This window comes from Pseudophryne corroboree, chromosome 11 (genome assembly GCF_028390025.1).
Source record: "Pseudophryne corroboree isolate aPseCor3 chromosome 11, aPseCor3.hap2, whole genome shotgun sequence".
Taxonomy (NCBI): Eukaryota; Metazoa; Chordata; class Amphibia; order Anura; family Myobatrachidae; genus Pseudophryne; species Pseudophryne corroboree.
This window is the reverse complement of record NC_086454.1, coordinates 323,013,060-323,037,734: the sequence shown is the minus strand read 5'-3', so window position 1 is coordinate 323,037,734 and position 24,675 is coordinate 323,013,060. Positions and strand designations below refer to the sequence as shown.

Below are 24,675 nucleotides of genomic sequence, written 5' to 3'. Positions count from 1 at the left end.
CTAAAATAGATATATACAGGTGCCACTCTGATTTATTTATGTGGGTGTCAATTATGAAGGAATATAAATGTGAAAATGTATATTTATGAAAAATATTATTTATAAAAGTATTTCTAAAAATGTATAAAAATGTTTATAAAAAGACATTGAGCTCGATGTCTATATTATGTCCTTTCGGGTGCAGTGTTTTTAACTCGAATATCCATCTGCTTTCGTTTTTCTTCAGTGTTGTAGTGATATCTCCACCTCTCCAATCTTTTTTTATTTTTTGAATCGGCAGAAATGTTAGCCCCATTGGATTTTTATCATGTTTCTCCAAGAAATGATTTGATAAACTATGCGTTTTTAACCCTTTTGTTACGTTATAAATGTGTTCGGAAAACCTGATTTTGGCCTTTCTTTTTGTTTGACCTACATATTGGTATCCACAGGGACAGGTTGCTATGTAGATCACGCCCTCTGTTTCACATGTAAGATGATCTTTAATTGTATATGTCTTCTTTGTCGTATAGGATGTAAATTCAGTCACCGGTTTAGTTGATTTTTCTTTTTCATTTTTACATGCTTTACATTGTAGACATCTAAAGTATCCTTTAGTATTCGTCCCGTGTAGAGAATTTTCATTCTTCAGAAAACTGGAGACAGTCAATTGCTTAATGTTCTTTGCCTTTCGGTATACTACTTGAGGTTTTTTCGGAAGTATAGGTTGCAGTATTTCATCTAGTAGTAGAATGTGCCAATGTGATCTTACCATATTTTCAACCAAATTGATGTTGCTAGTGAATTGTGTGATGAAGGGGACTGAGTAGTTCAGATTTTTGTTCTTTTCTCTATATCTCAAGAGTTCTTTCCTCTCCATAAATATTTAAAGCCAAGAAATGATGTCCAAATTTGTGGAAAAAGGATACCAACGGGAAAATTTAGAGCAAGAAATAGCCAAGACAGAACAAATGGAGAGGAAAGAACTCTTGAGATATAGAGAAAAGAACAAAAATCTGAACTACTCAGTCCCCTTCATCACACAATTCACTAGCAACATCAATTTGGTTGAAAATATGGTAAGATCACATTGGCACATTCTACTACTAGATGAAATACTGCAACCTATACTTCCGAAAAAACCTCAAGTAGTATACCGAAAGGCAAAGAACATTAAGCAATTGACTGTCTCCAGTTTTCTGAAGAATGAAAATTCTCTACACGGGACGAATACTAAAGGATACTTTAGATGTCTACAATGTAAAGCATGTAAAAATGAAAAAGAAAAATCAACTAAACCGGTGACTGAATTTACATCCTATACGACAAAGAAGACATATACAATTAAAGATCATCTTACATGTGAAACAGAGGGCGTGATCTACATAGCAACCTGTCCCTGTGGATACCAATATGTAGGTCAAACAAAAAGAAAGGCCAAAATCAGGTTTTCCGAACACATTTATAACGTAACAAAAGGGTTAAAAACGCATAGTTTATCAAATCATTTCTTGGAGAAACATGATAAAAATCCAATGGGGCTAACATTTCTGCCGATTAAAAAAATAAAAAAAGATTGGAGAGGTGGAGATATCACTACAACACTGAAGAAAAACGAAAGCAGATGGATATTCGAGTTAAAAACACTGCACCCGAAAGGACATAATATAGACATCGAGCTCAATGTCTTTTTATAAACATTTTTATACATTTTTAGAAATACTTTTATAAATAATATTTTTCATAAATATACATTTTCACATTTATATTCCTTCATAATTGACACCCACATAAATAAATCAGAGTGGCACCTGTATATATCTATTTTAGATTTTTGGAAAATCCAATCTTTTGCCCATTAAGATTAATGTGGTATTTTAAACCATGCGGTTCCCGCATATTTTACATCACTTCCGGACCGGAAATGACCGGAAGTGACATGTTTTCCGTTTTATTGGATCAATAAAGTTTTAGGTATAAAAAGTACCCATTTTAACCACATATCCAACCTTGAAGAAGTGCTAGGTACAGCACGAAACGCGTTGGTGGATAGCGGTATTACAAGGACATTCTGCCGCCGGAGAGATCGGACGCCGCCGAGTGACGTCACCCGCTAAACCCCGCCACACTCCGCCTCTCCGCTGGACGCAGCGGTGGAGGAGAAGAACATCTAAGCCACGGACAGCGACTTTTACCATCAGGCTGAGGAATCCCGTGGACTGGGAGTGAGGTAGGGATAGTTAGATCTCTCATGGACTGTGCCATACCGCAACAAAGCTCCTAAAAAGAGCTGTAAACATATGCTAATAAAAAAACTTTTTTACAGGTGCCACATAACTTTTCTAAGCGCTCATTACTGTTTATCAATTTCCATTATTTTATTTGAGCAGCTTTAGTAACACAAAGCGCATGAAACATTATATTTACAACCAACCTGTATATAGCAATGTTTTTTAAGAACTATACTTCTAGGGACTATTTATGAACTAATGGACTATGGAGACGGAGTAAAAAAAAAAAATCGGACTTTTTGTCTGTTCGTTCTAGTGTTTTCCACTATTGGATAGCTTAGTGACCTAGAAAGAAAGTGAGGTATGTATGATCTTGATGTGACATCAGGGTCTAGTAGCACTCACACCACTTTCTTTTGGTCAGCTTCTCTGCTCCAAGCTTCCCAAATCTAATTACTGGGTCATAAATTCTGAAATTAATACGGACAGAGGGTGCGCTCCATAGTGCAAGTAAAAACAGGTCATAAATAACGTGTCAACGCTGGAGGTCAGGCCACCGCTTGTTATAACAGCTCACATATGTCATACATGGCACAGATCGCCTACTCAGCATACACCACAGGATACTCCACGTCACACCATCGATAAGCTAGGCCACGCCACTACGCATTTCGTTACATGGACTTTGTGACGAAATGCGTAGGGGCCTATGCACTATGGAGCGTACCAGAGCCGGTCCTAGGCATAGGCAAACTAGGCAAATGCCTAGGGAATTTGGAATTCCTAGGGGCACAAGGAGCTTCTGCTGATTCAAATTATATGCAGCATGCCTATATTCTGTGTGCGACTGCAGCTGTATCTGCATATGAAATGCTACATTACAGTGTATTCCTGGAAATCACTGTAATGTAGCATTTCGTATGCAGATACAGCCGCAGTCACACACAGAATATAGGCATGCTGCATTTTAATCAGCAGAAACTGCTTTTGACATTAGCAAAGCTGTGTGGTCTAATGTGAATAAGGGACACTATTGCATGATATAATGTGAATAAAGTTGCACTACTGTGTGGTATATTTTGAATTGGGAGTACTGTTGTGTGGCCATGCCCCTTCCCAGCAAGAACACGTCGCTTTTGTGCCCACTGTTCCTATTTAAAATATAGTGATTAGGAGCACCAAAATGAGGACTGCTATGGGTGAGGGGTGATGGTGCTGGGAAAGGGCTGCAGGGTCAGAGGTGGAAACAGTGGCGGTGCTAGGGGGCACCAGACAAAATCTTGCCTAGGGCATCATATTGGTTAGGGCTGGTTCTGGAGCGCACCCTCTGTCCGTATTTATTTCAGAATATATATATATATATATATATATATATGTATATTGTGGCAGGAGAGGTACTTTGCCACCTGTAAGCTACACACAGGGTCCTGGGGGTGGATGGGAAGTGTGGATGGACCGGGTTCCCATCCATTTGGCCCAGACCAGGTCTTATAGGCTTCTTAGCCCAAGAAGCTGCTTCATCCGCCAGCACCTGGGTGCTGGGTTTAAAGCAGAGTCTCTCCCATGAGTCAGGTGATAGGCCTGCTAGGGACAGTGGGATCCGGAGGGCTGAGCCACTTGTGTCAGGATACCGGGACCTGAAGGGTTCCTTATTAAGTAAGAGGGAGTGAGGCAGGGTCTAACCTCCCTGGTAGTTTACACTAAAGACAGTGATCTTTGTTTTATGTATATCTCTGTTTTTGAGCTACCTGAATAAAAGGTATTTGTTGTTTTTGCACAAGCCTGGAGTCGGTCGTTGGTGGAATTTTTGTAGCAGAGTGCATTCTAGCAAGACTCCTGTTACAAGTGGCGCCTGAACAGGGACCCTTCTGCTAGTCGTGTCACACGTGGCAGAGGACCCAACAGCCGCAAGGTAGCGGTACACATACCAGCGAACTCCAGACAAAGCTGAACTCGTGGGCATCAGTACCAGACCAAGGGTGTCGTGAGTAGTGGTTAAGACCAACCCCACGGGGTAAAAATAATGATATCTTTTGTTTAAACTGAATGTGTTTGATTTTGGTGCAAAGGTTTGCATTGGCAGCAAAGAGGTTAAACAGGGTGCATGGCCTGTTCTGTCTTATATGCTCTGCACCATTCATTGAAAGTAGCTGTGCTGATTTGTTCTAAGGGGTTGCAAGCAGCTGATAATTTATGACTGAATTTCTTTTCCAAGCTTATTTTTACCTGTGCCTGCAAAATCTGGTAATGGGAGTCTGGTGTCCCTGTTAATTAGCTCATTAAGACCAATCAAGCAAAGTTGAAACCTTTTATAAATGTGGTTCTATTTAAATAGAGAAATTTTGTGGCACTATGTGTCCCAGCAATCCCTGAGTTCTAGCTTTAAGAGCCTGAAGGGAGAAGTTATTTATTTGCGCTACCAGTGTAAGGTACTTGGGACCACTATGTACATGCTACCTTTCAGTGCTTTGTTAAAAGCTTAATCTGTGCTAAAAAGAAAAAAGGAATTTTTATTTTCCCTTTCACTTACAGTTTTCAAAGGTAACAGGGTGAATAAAGATTTTCAGATATACAGCATACTCTGAAGTGTCTCTTCAAATGGGTAACAAAAAGAGAATTCATGCTAAAAAAAACACAAGGGGTGACAGCTCTAACACCTCAGGTCAGGAACTTATGTGACCCTATTAAAGCCCCACAGTTGGAGAGTGAAGTGGAGAGCTTATTGGGGAGTGATCCAAATCTTGGGGAAGATTTTAGCATGGAACCTTTTTTTTGGTGTCACACGATAAGTGACCTTGAAAGCCATGTCCAACTAAAGGACCAGGAGCTAGAAGAGCTTAAGGAAAAATTTGATTTCCTTCAAGAGCAGGTGAACACCTTAACGCAAAAGCTGGAGGAGATGGAATCTCTTTTGTCTGACTCTCTGACCAAATTGGGAAGGAGTAGAGAAGAGATTGCCAAGCTCTCAGGCCAGGTGTCAGAGTTGCAGAAAACCTTGGCAAAGGCTAAACCCAGATCTGAAAACTTTGTAGTACATAGCCAAGGACGATTAGAGGAAATCTCCTGTGACCAGACACGATATGGGAGTTTGGTGCTGGCCAATATAGCTTTGTCGCAAGACTTGGCGGAGCTTCAGGAGGAGGTTTCTAAGCTAAAACCATTGGCTATGCCTAGTTTCAGTTCAGACACAGGCGTAGCTACACCAATTGCTGAAGACGTTATGCTGAAGGTTGGGTCAGAGACATTATCAGCCGAAGTGAAGATGCCATCTTCGGGGAAATTATGCCAACGGTGGTGCAGGCTGCGGAAGAATGGTACCATACTGTCTTGGAACCCGGCTATACTGGATTCCCTGTTCCAGCCAGAAGGAACAGGAAAGTTGAGCCAGAGCTGCCAGTGCCTAAGGCCCGGAAGGCTCCTTGCTATGCCACTAGTAAGGCCATCTGCCTGGAAAGTGGAAATGAGGGCCCTTCCTCAGAGGTAGAGCATTTACAGGCACTAATGTCCATTCAGTTGGTATTGCCATTCCAGAGCATGGAGGAAGCTGCAGCCATTATTGCCAGCGCACAGAAAATCCACGGGAATTTTTCAAGCAGCAAGAGAGAGCCACATCAGATGGCAGTGTTAGTTGTTAACCCCTAGGACGGCAGTGAGAAGTTCCTCCGAAGCAGGACCCCCTCATTCTCCGGAAAAAGTATGTCGTAGTAGCTTGGGTGAAGAGTGGAACAAAGCCCTGAGTTCAGTGGAACCTGTTCAAGATGGAGCATGGCAGCCACAGGGGCTCACAGAAGATGTGTTTATGGAGACACGAGATGAGGATGTGGGATTCCCGGCTGCTCCTCAGTTGACAGGGAGTGAGGAGGAAACGTTAATGGAGCTGAGAGAGGTTGACTTGATGTCAAGTGATCATCCACCTCCAAAACAAGAATCCTCTAATCTGCTGGATCTGTGGCAGAATGATGAACCCCAAGAATATACCTGGATAGATGGCAATTTGATAACTACTCAACAGCCCATCCTAGAACAGGAAGTCTTATCTGAGCTGGAGATTGCTTCTGTTGAGGTCTTGGAAACCCAGGATTCTTCTCCTGTTGACGCAATGTACGTTCAGAAGTTAATCCCTGATGGGACATCACAGGTTCAGAAGCCCCCGGTTCTGGACATCCAGTGCACATGTGAGACTTTCTCTGATGAATCACAGACAAAGACCGTACCTTTTGGAGGTGAGACATGTGAGCTAGTCAGGGCTAAGCTAGTTGCAATACAGGAGTCTACTTCCGAAGTCAACCAGGAACCTGCTTCTGAAGGAGTTCCACTCGTGTATGAGGAGGATAAAGTGCAAGATTTCGATCTTGGGGTTGTTGCACCCCGACATGATACACCACGAGAGGTTCAAGATCCAATTGCTGAACTGGGACAGTTCATAAAGGAGCAAGAAACAGACAAAATCAGCTGCGCAAAGTATCAGGGAAAGGACAGTACAATTTTAGGAGAACCGATGTATGTATATAAATTGATTTATTAATGAAAAAGCATAAAATAGCAGTAAAAGATGACATAAAATTGTCTGATATAAAAAGGCACACCTTGACTAAGTTTATCCGTTTAAACAGACACCAAATTGTGTCGGTTCTCTATATGGAAGTCCACAAAAGGAAATAAAGTCCAGCTGTTTGTTGGAAAGCAATAGATGGTAATAGCCGTAATGTTAATACTGGAAGTGAATGATCAGTGCAGTAGACATCCCATAATAATAAATTGGGGGAGTGATCCAGTGTTATTTATTGTTCAATTACCTCTCCTTAGGTGGGCTGGTCCAAAGCCGAGCGTCCTCGGCGATGTGTCCTGCAATGCCCACTGTGCGAATGCCGCAGGGGAGAGGGAGCCGTGGATTCACTGTAAAGTGTATGCCGTGTGCTGGTTTATCCGGCTGACGGGGAGCCGTATGTTGATACGGGCGGCTCGAGAATTCAGATCCGCGGCTATTCTGGGATCTCTGTGGAGATGAAGGACGGCTTGCGGGGAGAACAAACCCGCTAATGCTTTCAAATCGGATACCTCGGCAGGTGTGCAGACAGGAGGCGAGCCGCCCGTATCAACATACGGCTCCCCGTCAGCCGGATAAACCAGCACACGGCATACACTTTACAGTGAATCCACGGCTCCCTCTCCCCTGCGGCATTCGCACAGTGGGCATTGCAGGACACATCGCCGAGGACGCTCGGCTTTGGACCAGCCCACCTAAGGAGAGGTAATTGAACAATAAATAACACTGGATCACTCCCCCAATTTATTATTATGGGATGTCTACTGCACTGATCATTCACTTCCAGTATTAACATTACGGCTATTACCATCTATTGCTTTCCAACAAACAGCTGGACTTTATTTCCTTTTGTGGACTTCCATATAGAGAACCGACACAATTTGGTGTCTGTTTAAACGGATAAACTTAGTCAAGGTGTGCCTTTTTATATCCAACAATTTTATGTCATCTTTTACTGCTATTTTATGCTTTTTCATTAATAAATCAATTTATATACATACATTGGTTCTCCTAAAATTGTACTGTCCTTTCCCTGATACTTTGCGCAGCTGATTTTGTCTGTTTCTATATTCTCCAACCAAACACCCACATAGTGTTTTTCAGCCGCGCATGTATCAGGGTAATTTGATTATTAGCCTCCTGCAATTGAGGCGCTGTAGAAGCAGTCTTCTGTTTTTTCTCATAAAGGAGCAAGAACCTGTCTCAGAGGAATCGGTGCAGAGTCCCATTTCTGAGGTTGCTCTACCCAGGGAGAGTTCTCTATATGAGACACGAGAGCTGGAAAACTTGAGGGGAGAGTTCCAAAAGCTGGCCCTAAGTAACAGCCAGCTAAAAGAAACAGTGAAGGAGATTCCTAAACTACGGAGTCGAAAAAGAGACCTGGACAAGAGACTCAAAATGGGGTATGTGCCGAACATAGAACAGCAGGAGACAGTGACTAGTGTCAAAGATGGGAGAACGGAGGACGAAGCAGTCACAGTAATGAAGAAAATGTTACCAAAGCTGGAAAGACTGAAGGAAGCACTAAAAGTTCAACAAATGAAAGGACTTTCTGAGACTCGGGACCAATGCCTCACTCTGAGGGAAAGGGTGGGGGCAAAGTTTGACCATGACCTCAGAACAATTGAAGTCAGGGCAGAGACTAGGTGTTACCGGTGCCAAGAGCTGGGCCATAAAAGGTGGAATTGTCCATATAGGCCAAGACCAGTGAGGGCCGGGGTGACTACTAGGCCCAGAGTGAACTTAAAAACCTTCCCCAGTCCAGAGTTGGTTAAGGTCAGGTGTCACAAACACCCAGACAAGAATAAAGCGACTTCCTCAGTAGCCAGTAAATCCAAGCCCGATAAGGGAAACATCCCAAAAAGGTGGAAAGGTGAAGAGAAGGGGAAGTTTAGTGGGCAACAGGAAGTTGTCCATTAAAATTACCACTTCGGCCACTATGCCAAAGTGGAGGGAAAGGGAAGGTGGCACAGTGGAGTCTGTGCCACCAACCTTTAATGGAAATAGATTCCAAGGCCAGTTAAAAGGGCCTCGGACGTGTACTTGGGAGAGGAACTTGGGACCCAGGTGTATGGGCCCAAGTTATGTCCCAAAGATTTGTCAGCCCAAAATAATTGGTGAAGGTGAAACCTTGCCAATGTCACATGCCGCTTTTCTGAGCCAGGAAAAGCTGAGGGAAAGGGTATGTGGCAGGAGAGGTACTTTTCCACCTGTAAGCTACACACAGGGTCCTGGGGGTGGATGGGAAGTGAGGATGGACCGGGTTCCCATCCATTTGGCCCAGACCAGGTCTTATAGGCTTCTTAGCCCAAGAAGCTGCTTCATCAGCCAGCACCTGGGTGCTGGGTTTAAAGCAGAGTCTTTCTCGAGTCAGGGCTCCTGAAGGCAGTTAGTGTCCAGGTGATAGGCCTGCTAGGGACAGTGGGATCCGGAGGGCTGGGACCTGAAGGATGCTGGGACCTGAAGGGTTCCTTATTAAGTAAGAGGGAGTGAGGCAGGGCCTAACCTCCCTGGTAGTTTATACTAAAGACAGTGATCTTTGTTTTATGTATATCTTTGTTGTTGAGCTACCTGAATAAAAGGTATTTGTTGTTTTTGCACAAACCTGGAGTCGGTCGTTGGTGGAATTTTTGTAGCAGAGTGCATTCCAGCAAGACTTCTGTTACTATATATATATATATATATATATATATATATACAAAGGGAGACTGGCAGGCATCGGCACTCAGAGACTTCCCACACAGCTTACCTTTAGAAAAACGTGAGGTTTAATACATGGTGTTACAAAGACAGGCCAACGTTTCGGGGCGCATACGCCCCTTTGTCAAGGTGAAACAAAAGTGAATGGTGTAAAACAAACTTTACTTTTATAGTGAGAGAAGACCCGCTGGCGGGAAGTACGATGCTGACCGGGAGTACAGGCTACTTCCGTCCCGGCCGTGCTAGCAGTGTGATGACGTGAATGCGCTCTCGGCGTGGTCCACCACCGTGCCATGGTTGTCAGAGTTGTCTAGGTAACCAGACCACTATTATGCTGAGCCGTCTCGGCGTCTGCGTCTCCATGGTGACCTGACTTCCTCTGGCATCCAGCTTCGGAGGTACCCGCTCTGGCGCTGTGAAAAAATAACATATGTGCATTTAGTGATAAATACGATGTATTCATAGCAAGAACACATGCATTGTTATAATAAAATAAAAACATCTTGGTGTATATACAGTGTCTGGTGGTTAAAATAGACATTGGTCGAATTGGTATAATCGAATGCACTGCCTGATTTGCCACCAGGATACACATTACGTCAAGTGAGAACCTATATCTAAAAATAAAGGTTAAGTGGGGGACATTGGAGATTAACTGTTATGGAAATAATAATCCCAGGTTATACATATATGAATGCAAATTGTCAAGCCCATGTATGAATGGGCTACGTATACTAGCCATCAGTTTAGGTGATTATGCATATAAAATAGTGGCCATCCCTACGATATTTGATTACATTATTTAGGAATGCCCGCCTAAACTTGGGCAATCATACCTTAATGTTATAAGAAAAGTGGGGGATGCCTTGCTGAAATCGCCCTAAAGGAATATATGTAGCTGTATTGCCCGTGAGCACATATACATAGTGTGGCCAAAGAGGCTCCAGCCACGAGGAAAATGGCCGCCGCGGCACTGAAGGGGTTAACCCCTAGTGCCCGGCGCCATTATGCTGGACAATGGGCGCTTGGCGCCATATTCAACATAGTGTGGGCGCAAGGCGCCGTGTTTCTAAAATATGTAAAAATGTTATTTTTATGATGTGCCGTGGTCCCGGACCTCTCCGGAGACCACGGCAGTAAGGACAGCCCCCCGGCGCGCTGAGCAGTGTGTGCGCGCCGGGGGAGAGGGGAGCCGCTGACCGCCGGGGTCCGGGAGCTCCGCTCCCGGCAGCGGTCAGTGCAGCCCCGGGCGCACCAACTGTGTGCGCCCCGGGGAGAAGGGAGAGCCGCCGCTGGGGGCCGGGAGCTCTGCTCCCGGCGCCTCAGCCCATCACAGGTTGCCAGCCGCGGCAGCCGGGACGGAGGTCCCGGGCTGCTGGCTGGCAAGGGGGGGTGCGCCGCAGCCCGGCTCCCCGCCGGACGCAGTGGCGAGACACCGATCTCAGCGCCACATACAGGGGACCAGGCTAGCCAGCCCCCTGCGCGGCGAGGCCACCACAGTGCGCCGCTCATGGGGGACCGGGCTAGCCGGCTCCCTAGCGGCGGGGGTGAGCAGGATGGTGAGCGCTGGGGTCCGGGAGCTATGCTCCCGGCACCTCAGCGCTGCAAAGGAGCCAGAGCCACAGCGGCCGGGACAAGTGTCCCGGGCCGCTGGGCTCCAGATCAGGGGGGTGCGCCGCACTGTGCGGTGAGGCCACCGAGTTAGTGCCACACTGGGGGGACAGGGAGAGCCAGCTCCCTGGACCCCAGTGACAGGCAGGCAGGCTGGAGGATGGGGGAAGCCAGCCCCATACCTCCAGCACTGAGAGAGCCCTAGCAGCCAGGCTGCAGGGCTAGGGAAGCCCAGCGCTGAGCGCTGGGCACAGTAGTTAAAAAAAAAACAAGACATTGTGTTAAAAATAATAAAAAGTACAGTGTGTTGTAAGGCACTGCAGTGCCTGAGTATGTAGAGTCTGTGCAGGGCACAGGCTCAGTGTATATTTAAAGGTAAATGTACAGTGTTTTAAATGTGATGTATTTAAAGGTAAATGCACTTACTTGGGTGTGTGTCCCAGGAGGGGGGAATCCCTGGCTGTGCAGGCTGATGGATTCTCCCAGACCTTTTCCCCAAAAACGGAATGCTTTCCCATCCAGCCTCACACTTCAAAGGGGCACTGGGAGAAAGAGAAGCAGCTCAGCTATGAAACAAGCTGAGTGGTTTCTTGGAGCTCCATGGAGATCACCCGTAGTGGCCTAGAAACCTGGACCGGGGAGCCAGGCTGCCCAGCTCTGGAGCCCAAATCCAGGCTGCAGGCAGTGGGTTGGGTCCCGGGCAGGTTTCTGGAAGTCAGTTTTAGGAGGGAAACCTTCCCCCAGCCTAGACTGAACGGCACCGGGGCGTATCCTGATCCTCCAAGATGGGATAGTCAAAGGAGACCGACCACTCCCCACTGTCCATAGAGAACAATGTTAGCTGTGCATGTGACCAAGGAATGTTAGCTGTGCATGTGACCAAGGCATGCACAGCTCATGGGTAAACATTGATTGGTTGTACACCACAGGGCGGGCTTACCCCCTGTGGTAATGGGTCTTGGAGAGGGATAAAAGGAGGGCAGTTGGCCCATAGGAGTGTGGGTATTGTACCATCTTATTCTACTGAAACATCCGATTGTATGCTGTTGCCCCTAGCAATAGGGAGGAGCCTTTTTAAAGGTTATTATCATTGAGCAAATAAACATCATTGCCTCAAGAAGACTGCTTCATCTTGTGACCAACAGGGTTAGGCCAAACCTAGCCCCGTCCTCCGGCTGTCCAGGGAAGCACCTAAACGTCTCCCAGCTCCGCCTTCCGCCAGCTACCGGTAGAGGCCTAGCAAGTGGCTAGTGGGGATTCGTCAACACCACACAGGTGTGGTAAGGCAGTGCGTCGGCACATACAGAGCAGAACCGTGGTTCCAAACGCCACGGCAGGTTAGGAGTTTGGTGGTGACAGCAAAACCCGCCCACAACGCAGTGGGTGGAGTCAGTAACCGGCGGTTACTGACGGTAAGCGGGAATCCCCTATGTGGTCAGGTCTCGTGTGACTTGACCTTCCATTCTGTGCGCAGCCAACGGGACGCGAAAGCGGCGAGTGCTTTCGTACGGGACCGTCCTGTCACAGAAATTGTTGGCATAGCGGCGGGATATTCCCAGGCGGCTTTTCATCACCCGATTGGAGAAGCCGAGTTACTCAGGAGAGGAGTAACTGCAGCGCAGGAGAACGCACAAGATGGCGGAATTCAGCGGAATGTCCAAGGATGATCTGGAGATCGTATGCCAGGAGAAGGGTGTGGATATCCCTTTCAACGCGTCCAGAAGCGTCATGCAGGCGGCGCTCATGAGCGTGGAGGAGTCCCATCGGGCGGAGGTGGAAACCACTGACGGCGTCAGCATCGCAGAGGACGGCCCAACAGTGGACCTTCGTAAGGAACCGGTGAGAACCACAAGCCCCGCCCTCTCTCACAGCAGCAATGTTTCCCATCAATCCCTAGCAGGGCCAGGATCCCAACGTCCCAGGGGGGGCAGTACGGATAGCCTAGCAGATCGGCTAGCGGAATTGGGGGAAAGGGCAACGGAGCAAGAGCGCTTGATCATCATCCAGATGTGGCGTGATGAGCGGGCACCACAGGCCGTGGTACCCCGGGAGCCGTTGTCAGCTGGTGTGCACAGATCAGGACGAGTTCAGTTTGCCAAGTTTGCAGACAGTGATGGGGACATTGATGGACATTTGCAAGTTTTTGAAAGGACTTGTAAACTACACGATCTACCCAAGTCAGAGTGGGTGAGACACCTTGTGCCCACTCTGCATGGAGAGGCCTTGGAGGCCTATCGAGGAGTGGCCACGGAGGACTGTGGGAACTACGACGAAGTCGCGAAGGCCACCCTCCAGCGATTCTTCATCACTCCAGAGTCTTACAGGAAGAAGTTCAGAGACTTGCCCAAGAATCCTAGCAGCACCCATGAGCAGTTCGCCACCCAGCTGCGGCAGTACGTGGTGAAGTGGGTGAAGGATTCGGAAGCCACTACATGGGACGCACTGATCGACCTGATCTGCAGGGAGCAGTTCTACCGCAGGTGCGCCCAAGAAGTGAAGGAGTGGGTGCTAGATCGGGAGCCACCCAGCTTAAAAATGGCTGCCCAATTAGCCGACAAGTATGTGGCAATTCGGCCACAGGGGCAGAAGCGTCCAGCCAGCAGCCAGCTCCAAAAGACTGCACCACCAAGGGGACCCCACTCTTCAGCTCATCACCCCCAAAGACAAGCATCTTCCAACCCGGGTGCTCTTGGCCAGCAACCGCACCGCAGCGTCCCTGCAACTGATCAGAGATCATCGGTGCCACGACTGGAGAAGAAGTGCTACGGCTGTGGGAAAATCGGACATCTGAGGATGAACTGTCCTGCATCCAAAGCACCCCAGACTCGTGCCCCAAATCCGAGTGCTGGAGCCCGGCTCGCTTGTTTGACGAGAGGAGATGAGCCTACAGAGACTGTTCCCCCTCCAGTCAGTCCGATGGAGTGTGGCGAGAGACAGGTGCACTCTGCGGAGAGAGTCACCTGCATGGCCAAACAGCCCCTACACAACATGTGGAGGCACCTGCAGCCGGTCCACGTGGGACCCCTGCAGGGAGAAGGCCTAAGAGACTCTGGGGCCTCAATCACTGTGGTGAGCCCCCACCTTATAGATCCTGCTGCAGTATTGCAGGGTCGCACTGCCAAGGTCACCCTGGCAGATGGAACAGAGAAAGCGGTTCCCATGGCAAGAGTCTACCTGGACTGGGGAGCTGGACCAGAGTTGCGAGAAGTTGCCGTCATGGATGGTCTCCCAACTGATGTGGTCCTGGGAAATGATCTGGGTGGTGGGATCGTCACTATGTTTGTTGGCGCCATTCCCCGGAGTCAAGTTCCACAACCACTGTTGACATCAGCTACTCCAGCACAGCCCAGTCCAGAGGAAAAGACTACAGCTGCTAGACAACTGCCAGCACAGCCAATCACAGCATCAACCAGCCCAGAGAAAAAGATTACAGCGGCTAGATCGGCACATCGACCCCGCATGCCTTTTGCCTCTGGTATGCCTACGTCCCCTAGCAACGCAGAGGATGTCGGTTCCAGCTCGTTTGATCCTGTGGGGGTGCCCAATGATGCTCCTGACCCAAGTGGTTTGCCAACTCCGGCGGTGAGTATGAGAAACCACACTGACTTTTCCTTGACTGACCCCTACCAGACTGACCCTAGTAGTCCCCACCTAGATCCCCCTGTAGAGTGTCCCAATTTAGGAGAGATTGAGGGCCACAGGCAGGAGTTTAGGGAGGCTCAACTCTCTGACCCATCCCCGAAAGGCATGAGGCGCCACTCTGGCAGCGGCCTTGACAGGGTTGGGGCGGGAAGTTTGACCTGGCGGGAAGGGTTAAGGTACAGGGTAGCCAGGAAAGTGGGAGGGGATAGACCAGATAAGGAATGTGTCCAACTGGTCCCCTCAGGGAACGTTCCTGCGCAACAGGTGTCGGTTGCCAGCGAAACCCCTTTGGACAGTAACCCGGAGACAGACCGTACCCTGAAGTGCCTGACGCAGAGCTTACCCTGGTCTGGAATGTCGGATGACGCCCAGACCAACTGTAAGGCTGGTGCCATGCGTTGGCAGCTGGGGCACTCCAGCGGTTGTGTTGTCTCTGGGCCTCTGCCCATAGGAGAACCCTTGCAGCAAGTTGCTGTGGACATAGCAGGTCCCCTGCTTGTGCTCAGTAGATCGGGGAAGACACGCAGCCTCCCTGTAGTGGATGCCACACAGGATCCAGAGGCTGGTGGTCTGGCCGCCATCACTGTGGCACAGGTAGCGGACGAGGAGGGAAGAGTAGGCCTATGTGACAGGGTAGGTTTCCCGAGTCATAGGTCGACAGAAGAGGATTGGAGGGCAGGTCTGACGGTTAGGGCAGACAGTTGCCAGATAGGTATGACGGAGGTGCAGTGCCTGGGGCACCATGTGGGAGGAGACAGGGGTAGGCCCAAACCAGAGGGGGTGGAGGCAACCAGAGGCAGTCCCCGACCCACATCACCCAGACCGGTACTGACCTTAGAACCTGTAAGGCCCTACGGACATGTTGTCATTGACTTTAGTCCTGTAGTGAACCCCTTGACAGAGATGGCTAGGAAGGGCATTCCCAAGTCAGTGGACTTTGCACCCGCTTGCGAGTTGGCATTCCAGTCATTGAAGGAGGCTTGGGTACCCGCTCCAGTGCTGATGGCGCACATTCTTGACGAGGACTGTGCGTTACGAACTACTGCGCCACTGCACGGACTGGGAGCAGTACCGAGCCAGAAAGAGCCATATGGGCAGGAGCACCCTGTGGCCTGGTTGAGCAGTATACTGCTATTGTGGGAGGTGGGGTATGCCAAAATTGGGACACCTTGGGTGGCACTTGTTTGGAATTGGCCCCCCACCGTGGTGACTTACCACCTACCTGTTAGGTGGCTGCAACCTACCTTGGGGAAATTTGACAGACTTTTGTGGTGGAGCCTTGAACTTGGACTTCAGGTGGACTATTTGAACATTGTGCACCCACGAAGAGAGGCCCACTACACTATGGATGAACTGTCTAGGCCAGAGCCTACACCCCCCAGGTAGCGTCCCCTTCACCCCAACGGACTGCGGGACCAGGACCCAAATCGTTGGGACATGGGTCCCTGGTTGACCCGCTTGAATGGGGGGGGGGGGGGGGGAGTGTGGCCGGAGAGGCTCCAGCCACGAGGAAAATGGCCGCCGCGGCACTGAAGGGGTTAACCCCTAGTGCCCGGCGCCATTATGCCGGACAATGGGCGCTTGGCGCCATATTCAACATAGTGTGGGCGCTAGGCGCCGTGTTTATAAAATATGTAAAAATGTTATTTTTATGATGTGCCGTGGTCCCGGACCTCTCCGGAGACCACAGCAGTAAGGACAGCCCCCCGGCGCGCTGAGCAGTGTGTGCGCGCCGGGGGAGAGGGGAGCCGCTGACCGCCGGGGTCCGGGAGCTCCGCTCCCGGCAGCGGTCAGTGCAGCCCCGGGCGCGCCCCGGGGAGAAGGGAGAGCCGCCGCTGGGGGTGGCCAGCCGCGGCAGCCGGGACGGACGTCCCAGGCTGCTGGCTGGCAAGGGGGGGTGCGCCGCAGCCCGGCTCCCCGCCGGACGCTACGGCGAGACACCGATCTCAGCGCTGCATACAGGGGACCGGGCTAGCCAGCCCCCTGCGCGGCGAGGCCACCACAGTGCGCCGCTCATGGGGGACCGGGCTAGCCGGCTCCCTAGCGGCGGGGGTGAGCAGGATGGTGAGCGCTGGGGTCCGGGAGCTATGCTCCCGGCACCTCAGCGCTGCAAAGGAGCCAGAGCCACAGCGGCCGGGACAAGTGTCCCGGGCCGCTGGGCTCCAGATCAGGGGGGTGCGCCGCACTGTGCGGTGAGGCCACCGAGTTAGTGCCACACTGGGGGGACAGGGAGAGCCAGCTCCCTGGACCCCAGTGGCAGGCAGGCAGGCTGGAGGATGGGGGAAGCCAGCCCCATACCTCCAGCACTGAGAGAGCCCTAGCAGCCAGGCTGCAGGGCTAGGGAAGCCCAGCGCTGAGCGCTGGGCACAGTAGTTAAAAAAAAACAAGACATTGTGTTAAAAATAATAAAAAGTACAGTGTGTTGTAAGGCACTGCAGTGCCTGAGTATGTAGAGTCTGTGCAGGGCACAGGCTCAGTGTATATTTAAAGGTAAATGTACAGTGTGTTTTAAATGTGATGTATTTAAAGGTAAATGCACTTACTTGGTTGTGTGTCCCAGGAGGGGGGAATCCCTGGCTGTGCAGGCTGATGGATTCTCCCAGACCTTTTCCCCAAAAACGGAATGCTTTCCCATCCAGCCTCACACTTCAAAGGGGCACTGGGAGAAAGAGAAGCAGCTCAGCTATGAAACAAGCTGAGTGGTTTCTTGGAGCTCCATGGAGATCACCCGTAGTGGCCTAGAAACCTGGACCGGGGAGCCAGGCTGCCCAGCTCTGGAGCCCAAATCCAGGCTGCAGGCAGTGGGTTGGGTCCCGGGCAGGTTTCTGGAAGTCAGTTTTAGGAGGGAAACCTTCCCCCAGCCTAGACTGAACGGCACCGGGGCGTATCCTGATCCTCCAAGATGGGATAGTCAAAGGAGACCGACCACTCCCCACTGTCCATAGGGGACAATGTAGCTGTGCATGTGACCAAGGCATGCACAGCTCATGGGTAAACATTGATTGGTTGTACACCACAGGGCGGGCTTACCCCCTGTGGTAATGGGTCTTGGAGAGGGATAAAAGGAGGGCAGTTGGCCCATAGGAGTGTGGGTATTGTACCATCTTATTCTGCTGAAACATCTGATTGTATGCTGTTGCCCCTAGCAATAGGGAGGAGCCTTTTTAAAGGTTATTATCATTGAGCAAATAAACATCATTGCCTCAAGAAGACTGCTTCATCTTGTGACCAACAGGGTTAGGCCAAACCTAGCCCGGTCCTCCGGCTGTCCAGGGAAGCACCTAAACGTCTCCCAGCTCCGCCTTCCGCCAGCTACCGGTAGAGGCCTAGCAAGTGGCTAGTGGGGATTCGTCAACACCACACAGGTGTGGTAAGGCAGTGCGTCGGCACATACAGAGTAGAACCGTGGTTCCAAACGCCACGGCAGGTTAGGAGTTTGGTGGTGGCAGCAAAACCCGCCCACAACGCAGTGGGTGGAGTCAGTAACAGGCGGTTACTGACGGTAAGCGGGAATCCCCTATGTGGTCAGGTCTCGTGTGACTTGACCTTCCATTCTGTGCGCAGCCAACAGGACGCGAAAGCGGCGAGTGCTTTCGTACGGGACCATCCTGTCACACATGGTATCTATGAACATTCAATAATCGAAATGTTATTATAAATTGGGATGAAAAGAGACAGCTATTCAGAACACACTCCATTGCAGTTTGTCAATGAGGTCATTTGGTCTCGTGATATTGAGGATGTACATCCATCTAGCCTCAACCCGTAAGAAGCTTCCATGACGATCTCCTCCTCTTAATTTCTTGGGGACATGGTCTATAACTGTAAACCTCAAGTCACTCAGGGAATGTCCACATTCCACGTAATGTTTTGCCACCGGTTTGTTGGTTGGTTTGCCTGCCAGGGCTGTTTTAACTGAAGACTTGTGCATGGCAAAAAGTTCACGAACGTTCCGTATAGTCTTGCCCACATATTATAAATTGCAGGGACATGTGATCATGTATACTACAAACGTTGTCGTACAGGTAAGGACATGTCTGATTTTAAACCACTGCCCTGTGGATCGGGAGGAAAATGTGGCTCCTACTTCCATGAACTTGCATGTCTCACATCCCAGGCACCTGTAACAGCCCGGGGTCTTGGTTAAGAAAGTGGTAGATGGTACTTTATCAAAACCCGTGATGTCAGAATGTACTACCGGATCTTTGATGCTCTTGCCTCTGGTGTAACACGCCATGGGTCTTTTGTTTCGGAATGCGGGTAAGCTTTTATCTGTCGCACCAATTGGCCATAAGGCCTTGAGTGCTCTAGGAATCACGGGACTCGCAGCATTGTACTTAGTTACAAAAGGTGTAACTTGTGCCTCAGATTCAGGAGTTCCTCACTGGGTATCTGTATCACCTCGCGTTTGTATTCAAGTAATGAATTCTGATTATAGCCTCTATCCGTAAATCGTGTTAAAACCTTTGAGAGAGCCTCGTCTACCCGGGCGGGGGCACTGGTGAGCCTAGCTGCCCTGATGAGTTGCGATTTGGGTAGACCTTTCTTCAGAGGCTTGGGCTGCTTTAGCGTAACAGGGTATTTCTATCGGTGGGTTTGCAGTATACCTCTGTTTGTATCCTGTTCTGGCTGATAGAAACACTCACATCCAAATAATTCAACATTCTATGATCACTTTGTGCCATAACTCTGATGGGTGAAGCCCTGTTGTTGATGTCTGATAGAAGCTTGTCAAAGCGTTCCTGGCCGCCAGCCCACAAGATGAAGATGTCGTCTATATATCTGGAGTAATGTATGATGTATCGGTATGTTTCCTGATTGTTGAAGAACATCAACTGCTCTTCTGCAGCATAAAGACATTTGCGAACGATGGTGAGACCCTACTGCCCATAGCGCATCCGCTAGCTTGGCGGAAGAACTTCCCGTCAAACAAGAAATAATTTTGTGTTAGGGTTAATTCCAACAGTTTCAGGAAGAAGTCCAGATTAAACGAGTTCATCTTGGTTTTAATAAGAAACTTTTTCATGGCGGTCATCCCCTGTGCCTGGGGGATACACGTGTACAGACTACAAATGTCGATGGTACAAATCAGGGTATTGTCAGGTACTTCAGTTATGAGTTTAAGCCCATTCAAAAACATGGTAGTGTCTTTGATAAAGTTGGGTTGTTGCATAATTAATGGTTGGAGTATGCTATCAAGAAATGTGGTAATTGGCTGATATAACGACATATGTGCGGAAATAATCGGCCTTCCTGGCAATTTTAACATGCTCTTATGGATCTTGGGTACCGTGAATAGTACATGAACCACTGGCCACTCCTGTTTCAGAGTTTGGCAGAGCTTGCTGTTTATGGTATTCGTCTGGCATGCCCAGTCCAAGATTTCATCCACTTCCTTCTTGAATCTAGCTGTGGGATCCGTTGGAAGTTCCACATAAACCGAGGGGTCGGATAATTGCCTGTAAATCTCCGACTTATAATCAGAAAGATTCATTACTACAATAACGCCCCCCTTATCGGCGGGGCGGATCACAATGTCCCTGTAAGACTCAAGTTGTTTAAGGGCTCTGTGTTCAGAGTTGGATAAATTGTGATGAAAAGTGGTGGCAGCTGTTGTGTACTTATTGATTGAGTCATCCATCAGTCGTACAAAGGATTTGATGGACGGATTGTTGGACACTGGGTCAAACACGGATTTATGTCTGGAACTGATAAACGGCTGGTGTGTATCGGGATTGGGAACGGTTTCTTGGTTCTGGTAAAATTCTTGTAGGCGGTGCTTGCGGGAAAACTTATGTAACTCTACTTGCCAATTCAAATTATCAAACTTGGTTGTAGGTATAAATGAGAGCCCATTATTTAGTACTTTTACTTCGACATCACTCAGTTGCTTATCTGACAGGTTGTAGATCAGGTTTACTTTTTGGGAACAATGTTTTTGGATCCTTGCGTTTTGTTTGCCCCTGCGGGTGGGCATCCTCTTGTTTTTACTCCTACTGTTCCCGTAGGGGAGGTCCCTAAAGGGACACTGACGGAATTCGATGGACCCTCTGAATCCACGATGGTGAACTCACTATAGCTATTGGACGTTGCTGAGTCTTTGCCGCGATCCTCTCTCCTTCTTCGCCAACTGTTTTGCTCAATAGTTGTAAGATTTGTGGTTCCCAGGTTCGCCACCCGAAATCCACCAGTAAACCTTGTTTGTCTCATAATCTTCTTTTACTGTCATATGATTGTTCCGTTTGAACTTGATGAGTTCCTTTTTATAGTTGTCGCATTGTTGCTGGATTTTGTGTACCAAAGGCTGACTGGACTCTAATAGTAGTGTGATCCTGTGTGCTGTTTCCAATTGATGGATCTTTTCCCTGGTGGCTTTTAACTCACGTCCGGCCTCCTCCACTGCATTTATTTAAAATGCTTATCCAGCGGTTGCAAAATTCAGTGTTGAAGCGGCCTATTGTTGGTACATTACGTAGCCGGAATCCTAGTGGGATCATTTTATCCCTGTGACAATTTGATAGGGAGATTCCGTGCATTAGGAAGTCCGCTTCCCGTCGCTTAAATTTGATAAGTTGATGGTAGATGTCCTCCATGTTAAGTTGTTCCTCTGCTTCGGCTAAGTTCTCTCAGTGAATAGCAGTCTATCTGCATCCGCATCTGTAAAACTGTATGTATCAACCAGGCTCATGCCCCCTATGCCCATGGCCACGTCCTGTGACATGATGTTTTCAAACTGCACAAGTGGTGATAAATATGTAAACAACTTCAATGCTGGTTCCCGCCACGGAAATGTACCAGGTGCTCTTTATGCATGTATAAAGTGCTAAGTGCTTGAAAGTGCTTCCGTGAATAGTGCTAGTGACGTGCTTAACTCCTGTGTCTTCTCCTTCCACAAAGGGACTGATTTATTGCAGAATAGAAGAAATGGCTTTCGTCGTGTAGTCAGTTGTAAATCTGGGGGGTGACTTGACCCAAGTGGATGGCGAGGATTTGGTCCCTCTGCGTCCCGTGTACAAATATGCTGGTTGGACCGGCACTCACCCTTACTGTTTTACACCATTCACTTTTGTTTCACCTTGACAAAGGGGTGGATGCGCCCCGAAACGTTGGCCTGTCTTTGGAACACCATGTATTATTAAACCTCACGTTTTTCTACCAGTAAGCTGTGTGGGAAGTCTCTGAGTGCCGCTGCCTGCCAGTCTCCCTTTGTATACATTTGTTCCAAAGGGCACTGGAGCATTATACTGGCAGTAAGGGTGAGTGCCAGTCCAACCAGCATATTTTTATTTATATATATATATATATATATAAATGTCACTCGCGGCGGCACTCAGGACTGCATATCAAAATGAATCACAGACGCATGAAGTAGCTTATCAACGTTTCAGTGCTTGCGCACTTTTATCAAGATGTGTCACAATAATCATACAACAAACACTTACCCTCTAAATAGACCCAGTGAGTGAGCGTCTCTGGCGCCACTTCCCACCACGCCGTCCGAATCTTAGGCGTCGCTGGAAAATGACGTCAGACACACCAAACGTGTTACCTAGTAACCAACAACCAATTACCATTGTTCCTCGTCTCCCAGCACAAGCAGCAAAATACAAATGCATTCCCATGACACTTAATGCAACAAAGATATGATCTTAAATACAATACTCAATCATAAAATGTCTTGATTATTGCATTCTATATGGGAAGACACCTTGCATCGACACATTGCAGTGAGTATGTGAAGTGTTTTCTGCTATCAAGGCACCGGCTCCGTTTATTGATACCTCTTATCAAGACACAGTGGAACTTTGTTTGTTTGGCACGTGTTGATTTACACTTTGCTGGGGAGTTACAAGTTTCTTCTAAAGCACGCAGCACTTTCTTGGTTATTTAAGAATCAACATCATTGAACAAAATGTCTACATCTATTCCGGTCAATGCGGAGGTCTTACATCAACGGGTGGTTTTGACACCTGGCAAATTATTTAGCTACTCTGACTCTGATGCTGAAGGCATTCTTTTTAAAGATGATACTGCTAATCAAGTATGCATTGATAATTTACATGATGTTTACAAAGATCTTCTAAAATTGAAAAATAGAGAGATTGATTTTCTCCTGCACGGACATACTTTGTCTAATTATTACAGAGATAAGAGGGTCCCTAGGGGATTCCGCATTAAGAATGTTCCCACTGTTGGGAGATCTAATGCGGAGTTCTGCATCAAGTGGACCTCTATTTTAAACAAGTGCTCGTTTGATTTGTTACTTCTTGTGGTGGAGGAGTCAAGACGTGAGATGGAACTAAGTAGATCTAAGATTGAGGCATTTGAGAAGGAGCAATTGCCGAAATTGGTTGCTGACAAAGAGGGAGAATGGGTGTCTAAATTAGAAAGTGATGTCCTGAAATATAAACAAGATTTGTTGCTGTATAAAAAGGAAAAGCGGCTTAAGGTTGACCAGGACTATGAACACCAAAGAGTCTATAGTTGGCTCACAGGAGCCTATGCGAGAGATGACAAAAGACCCCTTTTTAGATGGAAATATAACCGGAGATATGCTAATACGTCTTCCGAGGTCGCAACAACTGGGAGTGAAAGTGAGGGACAGAATGATCAATCCCACCTACAACACCCTTTAGGTGTTCGAACCAGAGCCCAGCTGTTAAATCCAAACGGCGTTATACGAGGAGGGGGAAGCAGAACTCGCGGCAGGCGAAGGGCAGGAGGGAAACCCCCAGTCCATCAGAGGATTTAATCTTCAACTTGTCTGCAAGATCTCTTTCTAAATATGAATGATCAGTATTGCGAAAAGGTCTCACTTTTGTCCCGACATCCCCATTTGACACCCTACAATGGAAAGTAGATTTATTTAATTTAAATCGCAAGATTAAATTTAGGGAGCATTTTGGGGCTCAAGCGATGACACCGCTTATTAATGAGATCCCACAGCATATGGTGCAGTTTAAAAAGAAGTCTAAATTCGACCCTATCAGTAACAATGCCTCTCTTACTTTCACCCGTCTGCTCAACCACGATGTTACCAGAAATAAAGATGCCTTTAAACCAAAGTATTGGAATTTAAGTAAAGACGAACAGCTAGCATTAAAGACACTTGCGTCTTATGATGACATTATAATCAGACAATCTGACAAAGGCGGATCTATTGTTATTCAAGATCTGTCTGCTTATAGATCTGAAATTGTGCAGCAGTTATCAGTTGAGGGGACATATAGAATCCTTCCGGGTGACCCCACGGTTAAATTCAAAAGGGAATTGGACGTGGTCTTGGAGAGGGCTGTATTGGATGGCTGCATCTCGGAGGAAGTTAGAGATTGTATGACGATTAATCATCCCATCAAGCCTATCTTATACACCCTCTCCAAGATCCACAAGCATCCAACTAGACCACCAGGTAGACCGATTATTTTGGCTCGTAGTTCGATCTACCAACCGGTATCTGTATTTTTTGATGGGTATTTGCAGCCTATTATACAAGCACAACCTACCCATCTAAAAGATACAACTTCCTTGCTATTAGAACTTAATGAATTGCCTGATCTACCTGATGATGTCATTTTGTGTTCAGTTGATGTATGCAGCTTGTACACATGTATACCCCACAATCTGGGTTTACAATCGGTAAGGAGATTGATAACTAGGAATACCGAATATGATGTGCCTAACATTGAATTTTTTATGACATTATTGGAGCTTATTTTGTCTAAAAATTATTTCTATTTTGATGGGCGTTATTACCTGCAAACGGCAGGGGTTGCTATGGGTTCTTCTGTAGCTCCATCTGTGGCAAATTGCTTTATGTTTATGGTGGAAGAAGATTTATTTTTTTCTAACCCGGTGATTTCTAGACAGATTATTGCTTATTTTCGCTACATTGACGACGTGCTATTGTTATGGTCTGGTAAAGATAGTGATTTTATTTCTTTGATTGAGATGCATAACAACTCAGAT

The 24,675-nt window shown here is 47.8% G+C and overlaps 1 long non-coding RNA gene across 6 annotated transcripts in view; it reads right to left on the bottom strand.

Moving 5' to 3' along the window:
- Positions 1-24,675, bottom strand: part of LOC134970233 (uncharacterized) — a 307,651-nt gene that overhangs the window by 42,727 nt on the left and 240,249 nt on the right. Inside the window, exon 2 of one of the 6 annotated variants that reach the window (XR_010189737.1) lies at positions 9,622-9,869. The exons of the other annotated variants lie outside the window; for them this stretch is intronic. This is a non-coding gene — a long non-coding RNA (uncharacterized LOC134970233). The remainder of the gene's footprint in view (positions 1-9,621; positions 9,870-24,675) is intronic. 6 annotated transcript variants of the gene reach the window in all.